Source organism: Trichoplusia ni, chromosome 10, assembly GCF_003590095.1.
Source record: "Trichoplusia ni isolate ovarian cell line Hi5 chromosome 10, tn1, whole genome shotgun sequence".
NCBI lineage: Eukaryota > Metazoa > Arthropoda > Insecta > Lepidoptera > Noctuidae > Trichoplusia > Trichoplusia ni.
In genome coordinates this window covers 6,491,508-6,510,668 of record NC_039487.1, presented here as the reverse complement: position 1 = coordinate 6,510,668, position 19,161 = coordinate 6,491,508, and the positions used below count along the sequence as shown (strand labels likewise).

General features: G+C 34.1%; 1 protein-coding gene across 7 annotated transcripts in view; it reads left to right on the top strand.

Annotated features, from left to right (window-relative positions):
* Positions 1–1,452: 1,452 nt before the first annotated feature.
* LOC113497924 (protein pangolin, isoforms A/H/I/S) overlaps positions 1,453–19,161 on the top strand; it is a 139,680-nt gene continuing 121,971 nt past the window's right edge. For 2 of the 7 annotated variants that reach the window (XM_026877736.1, XM_026877735.1), the window contains exon 1: positions 1,470–1,784. The gene's annotated coding sequence lies outside the window, so the exon portion shown is untranslated. The other 5 variants (XM_026877733.1, XM_026877732.1, XM_026877730.1 and 2 more) reach the window with 5 other exon arrangements.

The window sequence follows — 19,161 nt, the reverse complement described above, 5'->3', positions numbered from 1 at the left end:
AACAGGTACAACACTACTTGTTTATTTGCACATCTCAAGTGTAAAACTGACTAAAGACACGCATTACTAAAGACTACAGGATTCCTAGGTGACTAAAGAGATGCAATGACAGGTTTATATTGCGAGATTCCACTTCTACCCAAACTAGATTTTACATGCAAGTAAATAGGTTAATAAACATGGTTGCCGTTTCTCCTAAATTGGTATTTAAAAGGATCTAAAACAGTTGGCATTAAACACCCACGTTAACACGCTAGAACACAATAAACCAACATAACGCCAATATAATATACCTACTCGTATTTCACAATGCAAACAAATTTATCCCCAAACTAAAACTATCACGCTCCATTCATAGCTCCCATTCACAACGTGAAGCCCGCCAAAACTATCAGTGTTGCCAAAATAACAAGTTGAATCACACAAAACAAACTATCAACATTAGCGATCATCATAATTTTTATTTAGCCTCTGGCGAAACTGAGGCGTAAGGATTCAAGATGAGAAAAAAATGAACCCCTTCCGCAAAGAATTTAGGAGTGCCCGCGACTGGGACCGAATCCGACTTGCTCGTTATAAATTTTGTGTAAGATAACAATGCGTACGTGTGGGTGTGTGGTACACTCGCTGACGAGTATAGTTACGGCACGCAATAACGCTAACAAGCGTGCAAGCGAGAAGTAAACAATCTTGTGTAGCGCTGTCCCGCTTCCCCCGCCGGCAACATGGCGCGCTGACTCGGGCGCAGGCTCGAATCGTATCGCCTGCCCACTCAAGGTTCGCTGACTGCCGTTCTTTTGTTTTTAATGTTGCCGTGTGGGAATTTTTCCCCAGTCTGGTGTAGTTTAGTAATTATTATATTAAAAGTAAATTATCACCATTCTGGTTTTTATTTTGGTGAGTGTTTATTTAAAAGCTTCGTTTATTTTTAACAAACCTAGTTTATTGAATTTTTAGAAAAAAGAACAGGTCAACACCAATTTTAAGGATAATAACACAAGTTCGTGTTCTTTTTTTTGTGTGTATTTGTTTTTACATATTTTTTTAACAGACATTTAACATACTTAGATTTGCCAGAACCTGTAGAGTAATTTAACTATGTAATTAAAACAGTTTTAACATAGATATCTCTTTAAAAACACTGCCTAAAGTTGTAGGGAGTTTTCAGTGTTTATTTACGTAAAAATACTCAAATATGTATGGCAGAAAATGTTAATTTAAAAGTTTAATTTACCACTTAAAAACTTTTTTAACACATTAAATGTCGGATATTTATTTAAATTTACACGCGTATTTGAAAAAAATGCCATTCCTCAGTTTAATAGAAATGTGTGGAGAGTGTTGTAATTATTTCGGGAACCCTGGACCGCAGACGAAAACAGCGTCAAGCCGAGGACCTGCTCAAACCGAACGTCTGCATACCGATCGTTGGTTTTTTATAAGCGCGCGTCGGTGCACGCCGCGCGGCGCCTGTGTGAGTGGGAGTGCGCCAGTGTGCGTGCGGCTCGTTCTCGCGCGCGCCGCGCTCCATTGTTGTATGCAGTAGACTCGCGACTCTCGGCCTGCCGCGGCCCGTTTCACGCGCTCGCCGACCACGACTAAAACTGCCGGCGATAAACAAAATAATGACCAGTGTACCACATTACGTGCATCGCGAGTGCAACAAGCGACAACAGTGTGTGATAACGAGTATGTAATGTGCGTGTTGTGTCAAACGGTGTGCGTTTTTCGACGTGTTTTGGAGTTTGGAGGCGCGTGGAGAGCGCAATGCACGTCGTGTTTAGGTATGTGCTGACCGATTAATTATGGCCCATCAGTGAGGGGTCGCTGGCCTGCAATTTCGCCACTGAGATCGTTTAGTGTATTTTTATAATCGGTGACAGATTTCGCGGCGGTACGGTGCGACCACGGCGTGTGGCGAGCCGAGCTATTTACACGACTGTTTTCGTTTACATATACAGAACTGGCTGGCGTCAACGTTTTCTAGTCACATCCGTCGTTCCTTGTGGTGTTTTATGTGCATTTGGCGCCGTCGGTGTGTTATCAGTCCTCGGGAAGTGTGTCGAGTAATTTATAACGTAATTAATACGTTATCGGTGACGGTGAAGCGATGAAACCGCGTGAGTTGTGAACTTTGCATCCAGTTGTGACCAGGCGATGGAATCTTGCAACTCACCTACAAGTCCCCCCAAAACTTTTATCAATGATAAACACCTGAAATATTAGCTATAAAAGGCATGTGAATGAATACTTCTTCAAAAAGAATAGTAAAAACCCCGCAAGATAAAGCACAGCGTTCATCTAATCATGTAGGTAGGTAGCGAAGATAAAATTACAAACCAAACAGAATGCTATTTCAGCCTGATTTGAATATCTATATCCTTCACGTTTGAAAAGATAAACATCTAATTTGTACTAAACATGATTATTGTCAAGGCGTAAGGTTAATACTGCCAACCTAATAAACCTAATATTATGTGTGGTAAATGGCAGTGTTGACGGTATGAAGAAATGATACAATCTTACAAATGGACCGCAGAATAACTTAAGGGTTTGTGATATTCAGATTTCTACCTTAATAAAAATGTAATACCTGAGTAGATATGATTCGGATAAATATGATCGGTGTTTGCAAAAAAAACGTCGCAACGCGGCTCTGTTATTGTAAAAAAACAAACATTTTGACACATCGGTATCGTGTTAAAACTGCAAAGACCCATATATTAGATTAAATAAACTTTTTAAAACAACTAGAAACTTAAAATGGTATTTTTAATTAGAGGTCAAATAAAAAAGTAGCAGAACAAAACCGCAAGGCCCTATTCATCTTTCTATATAAAAAGATGTTTCCACTTCACGACAAGTTACTAAAATAATGCTTGTTAACTCGATACATTTCATCATTTTTAAATGGCATGATATACTTACCTACGATACGATAAACTTGTTTCTTATTCTTCAACAGAAACTATTAATTAAGTTTACTATGTCTGGCGGAATTATTGAAATGTTCTTGCAGTAAAATGACAACTCATAAGGAACGAAGTCGATAATTGTAATGCCATTTATTTTTTATTATCAACGGGACCCCAATAAATAACGAAATAGCCCTACAAATGTGCGCAAACACACCTGCTTAATAAAAAAACTTGGGATGTCCTTAATAAAAACAAAGTTTATTATAACGAAATTATACAAATTACGAGGTTATTAAAGAAAAAAATGATTATTGTATAAATCGACCGGCGTCGGATCTGTAATCTGATAGGAGGTATCGTGGGCTTATATGTCGAAAATAAAGATTATTTACTTTGTACTTTGTTTTTGCTATTTATTCTCTAATACCTAAGCTTAATTTTCCAAAAAAAAATAAATCATAAAGTGTGCTCCACCTTTCTTATAATATTGTATTGCAAGAATAGGAGATTTGGTGAATTCCGAATTTATATCACTGAAAAAAATGTAGCCGCTGATCTTCGCATGACATCATCCCTTGGCCAGTTTTAACACTTTAGGATACCTATAGGAAGTATTGAACCTTTAAAAGTCACAATTTCTTAAAGTTAGTGGATTTAAACAGGTTTATCGAAACCAAAAATACGCACCAAATCCTTGTCTCATTCAGACTAAATCTCCGACGCTGCGACCATTTCTCAACGCCGTGTCCGTGCAAACCAAAAAGAATAATATTTATAACCCCTTTATACGTTTTTTAAGAAAAAAATATATTTAAATTTTTCCTTTTTTTATGGCTCGCGGTTAAACGACATCTCGGGGTCACCAGCGGCCGGTATAAAACTACACTTTTTTGCTTTTGACGTTTTAAGTGTAGGTACCATAGTCACTTTATATTCGTCTTCGAGATTTTTATGAGAAAACTGACTCCGCGACGATATTATCGGCCTTTATTATTGAAAATTGTCACAATTCAGTAGCAATTTAAAATTAAGCAGACATCCACGCTGTATAGTTCTGCACGGGAAAGAGATCTAAACACTTATTCTCAGAAGCGAACAATCGTCTTATTTTGGTCGTTATCTCAAATGAATTATTCATATAATCGCATTTCCTACGCTCGACGAGTATTATTGGATCTATTTTTATTTATTGTTGTATCTGAACGTCGATTTTGTCGCTATAAAATCTTTGATTTAATAGGTAATAGTTTAACGACATAGTAGATAATTATAATTAATAGTAGCAGTAGTAATTTGACTGAATCAAATTAAACGCATCCGAATTTTGCAAATTGGTGCTGATTTTATCGTAGTAGTTATTTTTATTTAAATGTGTATATTTTTAAATCTAGTTACAATTTTTGCGAAACTTGTTTCGTTCACAATCTCAAAAACGAGTTACAAATCAAGTTTTCCTCAATGAATTAAAAAAAATGTTATATATTTTTAAACAACAAAGCCAGTCGCATTTACAGAGACAGCTATTAAACGCGTGCGGCTTGCTATGAGAACCTGCGCGAGAGTTGAGAATGCTAATGCGCTCGTGTTGTTCGTTGGGCACACGCGGAATACTGAATGCGTTTACAAATATACTGTGTAACTAATATAACCCACCATAAAATAAAATTTTCAATGACGTTTGGAACAATTCTTAAAAATATGACCCGAACGTGTCTAGTTTTAAAATCGTTTAGTTTTCTTGTCGGCGTTCATAAAAGTTGCTAGTAAAATAAGTAGGATATAATAATATTATTAATATTTGCAAACATGAGGTTGTTTCATGAAATCTAATGCGTATATTTTAAACTTGTAAAAATATCATTTATTATTATTATTGCATTATGCTGTTAATAACCTTAAACCATGTTAAAATTGTTTCTAGATATGACGGATGACAAAGTAAACGCGTAATAATTGTAGCATACTAAATTATATAAATTTCTAACTACTGACCACCAAGAAAAAATCTAAAACAAAAACTTATACACCGTTGACCAAAATTTACTAAATGTACAACCGACAACTTGTATTTCACCCTACAAAAAAACTTAAAAAAAGTAAAATCGCCGTCGTATACCAACCACACAAACTCACTAAAAAACATTTAACGACCCATAAGCGCGGGTCTTCTACATTTCAAATTTCCATTCTTTGGAATTCAAATCGTTGCGTTCGGATAGTTTGTCATTGGAATTCAAATTGATTTCGATATGTCATCGAGTGAGATTTCATGGTAGGCCGTTAATCTCAGTTTATGATTACCATACGGGCCACGTAGTCGTTCTTTGTACCCAGTCATGTAATGCCTGACCTGTGTAATAGGAATTCTAGACTGATTGTAGCCTCCATTCATAGTGAAAACTCGTGCAACTTAAACATTTACATAGTGTTGTGAATACCATAAATAACAGATGATTTATATTATGCCATTCAGCCAGGTTTTTCGGAACTCGGCCTTTTTGGTTCGGTAGCGAAACGGCCAGATCTCACAACAGTTTATTCTGTTTATCTAATTTTATCATCATTAGTCTTTTAATGGCTCTGTAATTAAGGAAGAAAAAGTAATAAAAATAAAACATACATGTGATATCTACCGTGACGGTATAAATTTTGTCTCCGGAGACCGTAATGAGCATTTCCTAGAACTGGCAAAGATTCTACGATTCGTCCAAAAAAGACTCGAGAAAAAAATATGAATGCATTCGTTAAGATCGTTGGTTGGTCTTATTACAAGAGCTTAGAGTTCAAAATTGTTATATGTGAACTAGTTTTTGTGGCTAACAACTTTGTTCGACGAAAGTCCGCGCCAATTTTTTTCCGTCAAGGGTGATACGGCGTCCTTTTCTATTCTTACGGAACATAATTAATTATTAGAGGTCATCATGTCTTCAGAAACATATTAAAACCTAGCAACAAACCTCCATGAAGCTAAATGGCAGATAACAGTATCTTAATTACGTGTAAAGTCCCTTATATTTCAAAATTTTATTCAAATCCGGTAGTAATCTATGAGTAATCAGTTTTTGTTGCATTCAATAACTATTTGTTGAATATCTTGATAATGCTGCATGATTAAAAACGTTGAAAACTACCTACTGACTAAATAATTATATTTTTCAAATTTTACAATTAGTAATAATATTTCATCTTTCTAGATTTGTTCTAGTTAAATGACTTTAAGATGATGCAATCTATTCTTTTTTTAGATCATTGCAAACCTAAGCTTCCCCATTAGTATGAAACACTATAATTAACAAAATTTGTCTAAAAAGCTATTTAGTATTTATTTTCTCATAATCAACTTTTCTTGTCTTAAAGCATCACCATCACTTCTTCTCATTAGATCTTGATAATTTTTAGATTCTACCGAACCAAGTCTTTTCTGCCCTTCGAATTAACCAAGTCTCATTAAAACCAGCTGAATATCTTACAGGTAAAAGCCGCTTAGCCGATCTGTTGACAAAATAACCTATACGATCAATTCTTCATTCAATTAAACTTAGTCATCATTCATACGTATTAAACTATTAACCATGAGTATGTAGGTTTGTGTGTAACTAATATGTATTTTTTTTAACTTTATCTTAATAGGTATACCACTTAATTAAATGTTAATAGCATCCTCTTAACGGACATACTTGCTCTGTTTTTTTTTTGTCATATGCTCTTAAAACAGTCAGTGTCACCAGACCAACGTATTTTTTTTGTGTTAATACAGGGTGTTTCAGATTTGCATTAAATATTCTTAAGTAGCAACTCCTTTGGCGATGCTATAACGGATTGTTTTGTCATAATTGATTATTCCAGTTGTGTATGAAACAGTCTAAAGTAGTGAGGAAGCATGATCGTATTTTACGTTGACAGTTTAAGCGTTGATTCCCGAACGGATGTACACGAGTTCGAATCCGGCCACCTCATATTTTTCTTGTGAAACGACGCGCTATACGCGGCCAACTTAATTGGAATGTTTAAAGAAGGTGTATATTTATATTTCATGACCAATTACGTATTAATTTTTCTCAAGAGAACTTAACAAAAAAGTCCAAGGTGTGTAAATAAATAGTCATGTCATTAAATATATTAGCTACAGCTATCTTATCCATAAAATTAATATTCGCGGCAACCGCACGCTAACTCCCAAACGAGTATTGCCTAAGTTTTGTCCGGCCAAAGAAAAAAGTTCCTTTTGACTACCCAATTACTTACGCGCAGTCAACCCTCCGAATTCCGACGCATTATATTCTCGTATAGTACAATAATAATCGTTTTTCCCAACAAGCTCACGCACATCTCCTTTGTAACCGGTTTTATTCCAAGCAAACTGATCAAACAATATTAAGCCTTAAAACTGAAGCAACAAACTCGACTTTCGTGTAACTTCAACTGTATAACTTATCTCCCAAAATACTGTTTTGACTGTAGGTATGTTCATTGACTTTTTTGGGTTATTTTGAGTTATCTTTTACGGTATTAATGTATGTGTCAAAATGCAAGGAGCGTACCGTTTTAGATAAGGCCGTATCAAAATGTGTATAATTATATTTAATTACTTCTAACGGGAGAGGTGAAATGCTATCTTTCCAACGATCCTCCTTGGCTGTTTACTTACACTGTGTGGTTTTTAATACCCATAAGAACGCATAGATTTTGATTACATTTCCGCCTTAAATGATAACATACATATCATTAAAATGGTGAAGGTTTACCTCACCCAGATGATTCACAGACAAACATGTAGGTTGACCATTAATCTGCTTTCGATAAAACAACAAAATTGGTTATACGGTTATTCCGTAATTTGCGGTCTGATATGAAAACCCACAAAATAATTATTTGACATTAAGTACAGCAAATAGGTGAAGTAATTCATAATGAATTAATTTAAACAAAACTGGTTGTTTGAACCAGATAAATAATTTAATTACATAACAATATATCAAAACAAAAACGACACTTCGAACCCATGACGTGCCGCGGGCGAAATGCTGTTTAGCGTTTTACGACAGCCAATTCTAAAAGTCTTGTTCTAAAGGAAAAAAGAGTATAATAAAAGGATTTTACATTCGGTCGGGTTACCGAGTGTCTGCGAGGGTCCAGGCTTGAAGAGCACGGTAATTGGCCCCCGCTACTGGGTTTAATAGGCCGCTAACAAATGTGGTGTGAATTGGCGGGGGCAGGCGATTTCTGCGATTTAGAATCGAGTTAATCCGTTAAAAAAAAGTTGAAAGGATGACTGGATGACACAAGTTACCTTTGCCTCACGATTCGAATTAAAAAATAAATTGATACTTGACAGTTCAAACGTCAACGTCACTTTCTCATTTCAATTTTAGATCACGTTTTATTTTTATATACGGCCGCTTTCTATATTCGATCCCGAATCTAAGATTCCGATCAATCCAGATTTTACTCAATCCCTCGATTGAGCTTGAATCTGCATTTCATTAATCGATCTCGTCTCGAAATCCATCGAAAAAAAACGGATAGATCGCCCTGCTAAACGTTTTGTTTTACGCATGTGCAGAAAAAGTACTTCAGCGATTATTAATGAGTAAAATGGTGGCTTTTTTCTTAAAGCTTATCTATTTTATGTATAATCACTAGAAATTGCACAAAATACAAAAATAAAAGATTGGGAAGTCGTAACGGTAAAATACTGTAATTCTACCTCAAGATTAGAAAAAGCATAAACGACAATAAACGTTTATTGATGAGCAACGGAACGTCAGTCAATCGAAAAGTTGTCAGTCAGTTTGACATTAACATAATATATTTTAAAATTGCAAGTTTATTTGTTGTTTGTTTTTCCGATGTGTCAGTTATAGAATAGAATACAGCGGTAATATTCGAGCGCGTTCGGAATAAGTTGACGCGCCATCTGTATAAGAAACTGTATAGGGTGTATCCGTTCTACCTACTCATGGATCCCACTCTATTCTGGGCATGGTTGGCAATAATCAACTGTATATGAGACGGGAGTTTGCACTGGTCGTCTACTTGGTGAAGGTGCTTCGTGCAGTGGAGAATCACCCGGAAGTATTGCAGCGCTTGAGTGTGTGTACCGGACCGCTACGTGTGGTGGCGGCGAAGCCCGCACCTACAGCTGGTTCCTACAGCAAGAATAAATTTGCTCGCCAAGCACTTGTTACAAGAGCTCTACACACCACCAACTTCTTCAAAATCAGACTGACGTGTTTATGTGTTTTTAATAATGTAATGTGTTGCAATTTTTGTTTAGTTTAAGTTCTTTGCTGTCGCATTAGGGTAAACCCTGTAATGATACTTCATGGTTTTAAATAAATAAATCAAAACGAGAATATTATAATCGTTATCTATTGATTCCAGTATTACAGATATTGGTAAAAGTGTACTTAGTACACAAAAACTATAATACCGAAAGGAAAAAAGTTTAAGCGTCAGCTTATGATTAGCAATCCAAAAGAATTACTGAGCGCTGGTCTTCAGCTTAAATCCTTGACCCCCGTTTACAAGTAAAGTACAGAAAAAAAACAGCCACTCGATACATCATAATCACAATTACAAATTTTAAGGACAGAGTTTGTTCTACTACGCTGTCACTACTATCCCAGTCCGATAGCTGAGCTAATACTTCACGATCGCTATCACTATCACTTGAAAATATTTCCATTTTAACAGATTTCTCAGTACAATCCGTAAAAAATTGGGGATCGCAATTATAGATCAAAAACGTCAAAAATCGATTTGTCAAAACCAGAGATCGGTTATAGAAAACGCATAACTGTCACTTTCATACAAATACCAATCTAAAATCTCGATCCGCCCTCCCAAAGATAGATTGAAGAAAAAGATCGACAAAACGATCCATGGATCGGTTATAGAAACACTAAAAGTTGAAAATGGATTCAAATGTCAATCTCGATCCGTAAATTAGGGATTGAGATCGAATATAGAAAGCGGCCGATACCCGCCTTAATATTGCAATGTTAAATGATTCTTTTAATAGTTAGGACAGTAAAAGGAGTCTAAACAAGGCTTCATTCAAGGCAAGCCTACCTGCCCGGCTACGGCTTAACGGACTACAAGGACGGAACAAAAAAAAAGTGAAAATGGCACCCATTGTTTCTGGGACACCATTAAATTTTATGTATTATTATTTATTACCCTTTGTTCTAATGTTTGGTTTTTGTTTATAGAAAAAACATATTTTTGACTATGAATCTATTCTTTAAAAGTTCTGATAGTTTTAGAATATGTAACATAAATAGACAGTGTTTAATATTTACTTGGCATGTTTGTTTTAGTTTTGTTGACCTTAGCAATGAAATTTCGGAAACGCAATCATGTAATACAACATCAATTTTAAAAGCTGACTTTATGACATTTGACACGCAATTAAATCAACTTATAAGTATCATATTAATCGAATCAGCAATTTAGCAACAAAATCCATATTAAATTATTATGACACTTCAAACCGATGTTAAATCTAAACTCAATAATAACATTACGTGTATAATTTCTATTTAATTAATTGACACACATTAATTTGTAATGGCATTCATTTATCTACGATTTGATGTGATTTTCCATTAATACAATATTTAGTTTGTTAATTTAATTACCTAATTTGACATCGATACCTCGACAATCATTTGTATAAAAAGTTTGCTAAAAGTGGACGTGTAAAAATTTAAAAGTAAAGAAATTGTTGATATAAAAATAATTTTGTTTTCTCGCATTTTTATACAATTAATTAAGAAAATTAGTTAACTTGTGAACGTAAACCGTCATATTATTTATGTAAGTACAATATAAAATAGTAAGTTCATTATACTTAATTCTTTTTAATTAAATGTTACTTTTTAATTTCGCTTCGCACAAAAAAAATATAGGAAAGTACAATCATCGTCAAAACTTATAACCAATATTTTCAACATTATAACTTGAAATAAATTTGATTTACTTATTTCGTTATAATATTTTGAGTGATTTTTTTATTAGAAAATAATCATATTTCAAGTATAATACATACACATACAAGAAGAAAGGTTTACTTGTATAGAAAAATGCCGTAGAGGAATTCCCACCAATACCAATGGCCTCACAACAAGGCGGTGCAAAGCAATGCGATGTAGGCGGTCGCTTTTATACGAAGCTATAGGTGTATTAAGGAAAATAGTAGGTATTAACGCTGGAAAACTGTAGGTATACGATTCTACGGCTCAAAGGAAAATGGGAACGTTATTGTGTACTGTGTTCCGGTTTTAACGGAATTGTAAGATATTTTCTTATTTTTTTCTTTAGTTAAATACTTTTTTTTTTGGTTTATATGATTAGTTTGTTTAAAATTGTAATCTGTTTGAAGGATTTTGTTTTGAAGAACTGACGAAGTTGGTGACTTATAAAAGCAACAATACTTTTTTGTTTTGCGTCTTGTTTTGAAAGTCAAGTAAAAAGATAAAAAGCGAGCAATTTTATTCGTCCATTATCCGTTTTAATAGATTGTAACACGATCTCATTATTTTTAATAGCCAACAAATCAATCTAGAGCAAAAAGTTTTCGACGCAACATTTGCGCGAACACATTTTCTCATACAACTAAACTAAATCATTAAACTATAATGAAGTGTGGTCGGCTGCCGTGACTGCAACGTGTATGCCTAATTAAATAATCGCCATTGTAAACCCACACTTAGGTGAATAAAAATGTTTGCGAACGAACTTCGGAATATGAAATCATTTATTAAACTTTTTACAGCGACTGTACTTGTTCATTTTCTCTTTAAATTTTTGCCCGCCTTTTCACTTGTAATTATTGAAATAGTAGAAAATACAGTAGCTTTATATTTTGATAATAAAATGTCTTTGGTAAATACCCATCATAATGACTGCCATAATTATTCCCAGAACCTGGCTCCGGAACTAATAATATGAATTTTGACATCTGTTTTTCTTTAGACCACCCTTATGACAGTTATAGAATAGATGACACATTGTATTCAAATTAAAAAAAAACTGAATCCCTTTACATTCTATTTTTTTTATTATGATGTGACAAAAATGTTTTCGGCCTGTCCCATTGGTGACTTAGGTGAGCCAACTCTTAGGCAAGTATCTCTTTTAATGAGAACTGTGATGATAAAATAAGAGTATAATCAGTGATATTTACAGGCTGTTCCAACTAATAAGTTTTATACGTTTTTACTACCACGATATTACGTGATTAGTACATACAAGTTTGTGTTAAGATTTTTACGACCGCCGTATATCAAATATCACTCTTTATTACACACTGACAGATACGAAGATAACGTTTCCTGTTGCTTTATGATTTTATTAAAAAAAATGTTCAAAGGAATTATTTTTGTTCTCACAGTTATGTAATAAGTGCGTTTGTAGTCGCCTCATGGCTCCAGTACCCGGTAGATAACTCTTAGTTACCTTGTACTATAAAATCTGAAGACCGTAAAGATGCTTCAGTTTAAGCGAGATGGCAATACCCGCATTGCAGTTCGCCATCTCGCTCCTACATTAGCAAACGAGTTAAGAGATTGTACGTCAAGTCAACCGTCAATTCCCTGCCCACATTTTTTTTTAATAATCGTTTGTACGTGACCCGATGTAATCCGACTCGAACACATGCTACTGTATTCATATGAAATTAGGGCTGCACTACCAATTTAAATAAACCCAAGTGACCACACGTATTGTTAAGACTTAAGGGTCATTATAATATGGCGTTTTTAGAAGGAGCAAGGAATGTGACGAATTTGTAACGCGATACTAAACGCATGCCAGTGTCAATGCTTTCTTGAAAAAAAAAAACACGTGTTTCGGCCCGTGGTTTTTAAAAATGGAGTTTTGATTAGCATACGATGTTATCTTTCTAATTTATTTGTGTCTTACGATTATGATTAGAACTAGCTGTTGCCCGCGACTTTGTCTGCGTGATTCTCAAGATGTGAAAAACTATGAAGTTTAATAATAACGATCATAGCAAAAATGTAATGCAATATTGAAAATGAAACACTTTTTTTATATTTTAAGCTTCCTTTTTTATTTCTAAATAAATTATAATGAATCTTGAGCCGCCCAAAAACTATCAAATGTTTGAATCAAACACATTTCATCGTTTACGATACTATCCTGGTGTCAAATATTTCACAGCTGTTTTAATGACTTTTTCTTATTTAATCCCAAAAAGAGGGATTTATAACTTTGACATATCTGCCTGCCTGTCTGTCTGTCTGTGACATCATAGCTTCCGAACGAATTGAACTATTTTAATTTAAACGTGAATTATGTGCGAGTGTTCGTTTAGACATGTTTGACAAATCGAGCCGTTTAAAAATGGGGGAGGGGGGGGGTGCATGTAGGAAAAAATAACAGAAGGTATAACTCAGTCTGAGTACTTCTGCTAAAAATGTTTTACTTTCGAAATTTTCCATTTACTAATTGGGTGGGTTATGATTTTCGAGCACGTCTGTTCTTGGGCCGGCCTACACCTGAAATTGCTAGACGGATTATGACAGTGATTATGAGGTATCATAAAATTATTATTGTACTGTAACCAAAGAGGTAAACCAGAACCATATTACTGAGGCCCCAGTGTCCGTTTGTCTGTCTGTCACCTGGCTGTTTCTCAGGAACAGTGATGGCCAGACAGTTTATATATTCACACACGATGTTTTCTAACGATATAAAGAAGATGTCAAATTATTTTTGTGGACGGAGCTGAGGAAGTGAGAGTCGGGCTCGGTAACTGTAGATTTTACATAGTGTCATAAGATATAAGATTTTGCAAAATTGCACCCACATAAACGGTTTCCTGAAACACGTTATGTTTGATTGTCCTCTTAATATTAAAACTGATCTTCCTCTCAAACATTTGGAATATTTCCAAAATAAAAAAGTTGGTAAACGTGTTATCTTGGCCCCCTGGTATTTTGATCATGATTTGCCTTTAAATTGCTGATAAATAAATAGCGTGATCATAAAAAAAATATCAGACACCCCTTTTTTAAAAATTGATAATGACAAAAATCTGAAGTATAGGATATGTGTAATTTGTGATGTTACAACAAAGCAAAATATGAACATAAAAGTGACTTCATGTGCATGAGTTCTATTTACTGTACCAATTTACAAAGAAAAATTAGGTATTTTATTCGTTAACATACCTGACGATCATTGAAGTAAAATACCTACCGTCATCCCTACTGCATGAATGGAACTTAAATAAAGACTACATGAGGTTGGTTATGAGGTTACGCTGTCGATACCGACAGCCAAAATAAAAGTGACTTCATGTGCATGAGTTCTATTTACTGTACCAATTTACAAAGAAAAATTACGTATTTTATTCGTTAACATACCTGACGATCATTGAAGTAAAATACCTACCGTCAGCCCTACTGCATAAATGGAACTTAAATAAAGACTACATGAGGTTGGTTATGAGGTTACGTTGTCGATACCGACAGCCAAAATGAATTTTCCAGACATTGTATGACGAATGTAAGTGCTGATAGCTACACGCTATTATCAGCCTTATTGGGGAAATTTCCAAAAATATGTTCCGAATCCACGTCGGCTTAGGGATCTCAGATTCAGTCTCGTTCCTTGCCCTGTTTTTACCAGGCTACGAAAGAAGAAAATTTAAAATAAGAAAATATAATAAATTGTTAAAAGAATTTGTGGAAGGACCACGTGTGCGGTCTCTATAATGGCGAATGTAGACCGATCAAATCGCTAAAATATTGAAAAATCCCAGGTATCAGTAGACATTGTTCTAGCAATAGATACATAATGTCTATTCATTGATAGCTTTGGTCTTATAGATCTCTCACATTGCATACCTATTATGCAGTTTTTATGCAAGTTTTCTGGGTTATTTTATCCGAAATACTTTTGGCCTATGTAATGTTGCAAATTTAAGAAAAAAACAAAGCTATTTGTTACAGATGAACCAAGGTAATAATTAACTGTGTCGTTCAGTAATTTTTTGTTATGCATAATTATAGATGAGATCAATGTGAACTACATGCAACTTTGGGTTGAGTGTCACTACGAGTGTTTTGATCTTGAAGTACCATCGCCAACATTACCGAGCTAAAAACATAGGTATATACATCTATCGTAAATAAATACAAAATTATATTACGGCATTCCACATTTGAACTTGAGTGATTTTAGTACATCAATAAAAATAAAAAGAATTTAAGTTCCTTTCTTTCAAGAATGTACTGATTACGGTAACGATTGCATAAAAAAACGTATTAGTTTATGTTTCTTTTATTTTACGTGTGAAATAGTCGCGGTAGGCCTATATCAGACTTGAAAGAGAATAAAATGACTAATTTTGTGAAAATGATTTATTTTCGGAAAATCCTATTATTGCTCTGCCAAAAGTCTTAAGATAAATAGCGTGATTTTTTTTTTGTAAATTGATGACCGTGCTGCCTACTACTCAATGGGGTGAAAATACACCTCATAATTGTATTACACGATGTTACGGGTGAATCCAAAAATTTAAAACTTTACTGCTCATGCCCCCTGCATAGTAGCGTTATGATTTTTGTATATTTGTTGTATCATGTGTACGATAAGGTTCATGCAAAATTTGAACGAAATATATTCAGTAGTTTATAAGATAAATTGATATTTGTTTATAGATATAAAAGGCTCCTGCTCACCCCCTGTAACGAAAAGCGGGATAATAAGTAAAAAGTATGTTGACCGGACCTCTTGTTGATATTCTCTGAAAATTTGAATCAAATCTATCCAGTACTTTCCGAGATCTTTCCGGACATACATACAGACAAACAGACAAACAGACAAACAGACAAAAATTCTAAAAATCATATTTTCGGCATCGGAATCGTTCGTAGACCACCCGGCAATTATTCTTTTAAAAAAATATTCAATGTACAGTTTTCACTTTTCTACAATTTTATTATATGTATAGATTAGATGGTTATTTTTCCATAGATATTAAATATGTCATAAATTTTTACGAGGTCGGAATTTGCATGTTATTAATTTACATTTCACACAATGTTGCATTTTATAGAAGCTGTCGGCGTTCGAAAAGATATGGTCATTTGCATAAAAGACTTCTACAGTAATTGAATGTATGGGAGATGTATGAAGTCGATTAGTCTTACAATTAGTCAACAAATCGCGAAATCGCATCGTCGAGACGTTTGCCTACAGACTCATTAATTTGTCTGACGTACTGCCAAACAGACTTAAAATAACTTGGACGTTTTCTTAGTAATACTCTATATTTAATTACGTGTATTTCAGTTGGGATGTTGACTATTTTATTTAAGAGAAATTGTAGCAGTTAGTTGATTATCTTTTCTTAAAGCCGCGATCAGAGGTGACAAACATTTTTGTACAGTGCTGTTTAAACTTGTAACAATAAACTTTATTATTACAAACAATATTATTTATTTTTGAAGTATTCTAGAAACCTATATCACCTCCTTTTTAATCTACTCATTAATCCAGCACTTTATGTTTGCTAGTCTTAGTACATTTTCATAACTAACCACACTTACCCATCTTACACAGCTTTAAAAACAAAAAATAATCGAAAAATAGAGTTTTTTCTTAAGGGTAATGACAATAACTTCAAAAGAACGTTCGTATTCGCATCTTAGTTCGATCTCGAATACATTGTCAGTATCTGTTCTTATATTTGCATATTAATTAAGTACTTGCAAGCGTCTGCAGACCAGATACTAATGAACTTTAAAAGTAGAACTTCATCGTCGTGTAAGCAGGATGGCGCTCTATGCAGTGACATCCCCGTCTCGCTTCCACTCGAACAATACTTATGAGTTCCATAATACATGTAGAGACTTGTTCTAGAAATATCAGGTATTAATATGTTCGTAAATGCCACGATATTAAATTAATATAGGGCTTATGTTACCTCTACCATATAGATAGTTCTCTTGAAACTGAGCTACATCTGTTATGCATTTGAAAAGCAGTACTTTTAAAGAATGCTTCTCATCAAGTGATCGCTATTGTGGTTAGTTGATCAAATAACTAAAACTTTATTATAGTCAGTGTGTCACAGTTTGACAGGGTATTGATATTTGTCTAATAATAATAATAAAATCTTTTATTGGTTCTAAAAACATATAACAAAATAATTAAACCCACCAAACTGTGTGACAGTTTGTCGGCGGGAAAAGGTGGTCTACATTGACCACCTTTTCAGACACCGTAGTTAAGGTTTCTTCTACCTAATAGTTCAAAAACGATATTGCAGTTGGATTCCAGCCTTAAGGTCGACCATCTTTAGTCTATAAAGATATTGGTCGGATTTTTCTAGAAACATTAATCCTCCCATGTACATACTACGTTAAGAAAATAAAATCGTATCCTAAAATTACTAAAAAAATACTTTCAGACTACAGGAGCCTTTTATAACTATAGTAGCCAAGTCATTTATAGTCAGTAAATGCGGGGAAAGCTCATACCATGTAAAATAATTATAGCCAGTCAAACAGTTAGGTACAAGTCGTTAAACAAAACCTATTCATACATAAACAGTACAACAACGACTGTAGTTATCTTTTATACCTTTTGAGGAAAGGTTAACAGTAAGTTCAAAGATTTTAGTGTCGTTGTGCGAGCAGGACAGCACTATGCGGCGTAGAGCCTCGTCTCTTTTCCACACCTGCGATATTACTTCACTGGTGGTAGTTTACCTGTAATAATTGGAGAGTATTGTTTAGTGTTGAGTTTATTACAACAACCTATTTTAGTTAATAGAAGTTTGAGTGTCATAAGACGTTAAAAGAAGATTTTAAATGGTCTTGCTTTTAGTCTAACTCTCAATTCGAATTAGCCGAATTACAGGGTTTTTATAAATCCTATCCCATGTCATACAAGGCCTCCAATAATGGTGCTCGTCAAAAGGTATGAAAGTGACTTGTCTAATCCACGTGGTTTCTCGAAAAGGGATGTCGTATATGAATTGCTCCTGCAGGTTGGAAACATCTTTACCAGCGGTAGCAATAATGGAAATAACATATGTATATGTATGGAAATAACATTTCCTTTCAATACATTTTGAAAATACATATATGATCACTTCAACGTTTACAGAATTGTATTTTGTCGAGCCGGTCAAATCAGCTCCGTAATTCTAGGTTTTTAATACATGTTGTTCTAATTATCATTTTAAATTCTAGATATAGATTTATAATGCTGATTCTTAGTATCTAGAATTCCTGCAAGTTTGAAGAAAGTCCATCCATCCAGCAAAATTGAAGTTTTACAGTAAGCCTACCTATTACCAGCTTAAAAATGCAGGTATGTGAACGACAAAAGACAATAGTTTAAATTAATTTAAATTGACGTCTGTTTGTATTGACGAAATAGTTAATATGAGTCAGGATAAACGCTTACGTCACTGTTAAACTGATTTGGTATTAGAGTTTGGATTAGTCGTACAAATTTAATTAAGCTGCTTACTAAGTTTAATAAATATTGGCTCGTTTACAATAGTAAATGTAAGTGACATAGATTTGTGACGAAAATTAAAAAAAGGACAGAATGTTCCTACTAAGGATAATTTTTATTTCCAATTAATATTTATAATGCGTTTTAATGTTTTAAAGTAAGAGTAGTGTTGAAGCTGGATTGAGTTTATACCCGACTGCATCTGGAAGGTTATCAGCGATCCTGAAGATACTGTGATTCTTGAACATTTCATCCACCGAAGGTCCCTGTTTGGTGTCCAACATATCCCCATGTTGTGTTCTTATCGATACAGATATCTGATCCTTAAATTACCTTATTACATCGAGACAATATTGTATTGCGTTATTTTTTTAATAAAATAGGTACCTACTTAAGTTAATTACACACACGACAACCACAATTATAGTTAGGTTTAGAACCAGTTTATTTTTTAAAGTCGTTAAATTGTGGGAATACTCCTTAATAGCTTGATAAAACGTGACGATCTCTGTTTTTTAACATCGTTAGGAGTTTTTTAATTATTTCTGTAATCATTATGTAATTAAGCTTTATTTGTGACTTGAAGAGTCACTTCGTTATCTGTTGTAAAAAAAACAACAAATTAATGTTAAACTCTCGAAAATATATCAACTTTTAACCTTTCGATTATCTTAAAAAATAAACATTTTGGCAACAAAAAAGTCAAGTCCAATATTTCAATTGCTTTACAGCGAAT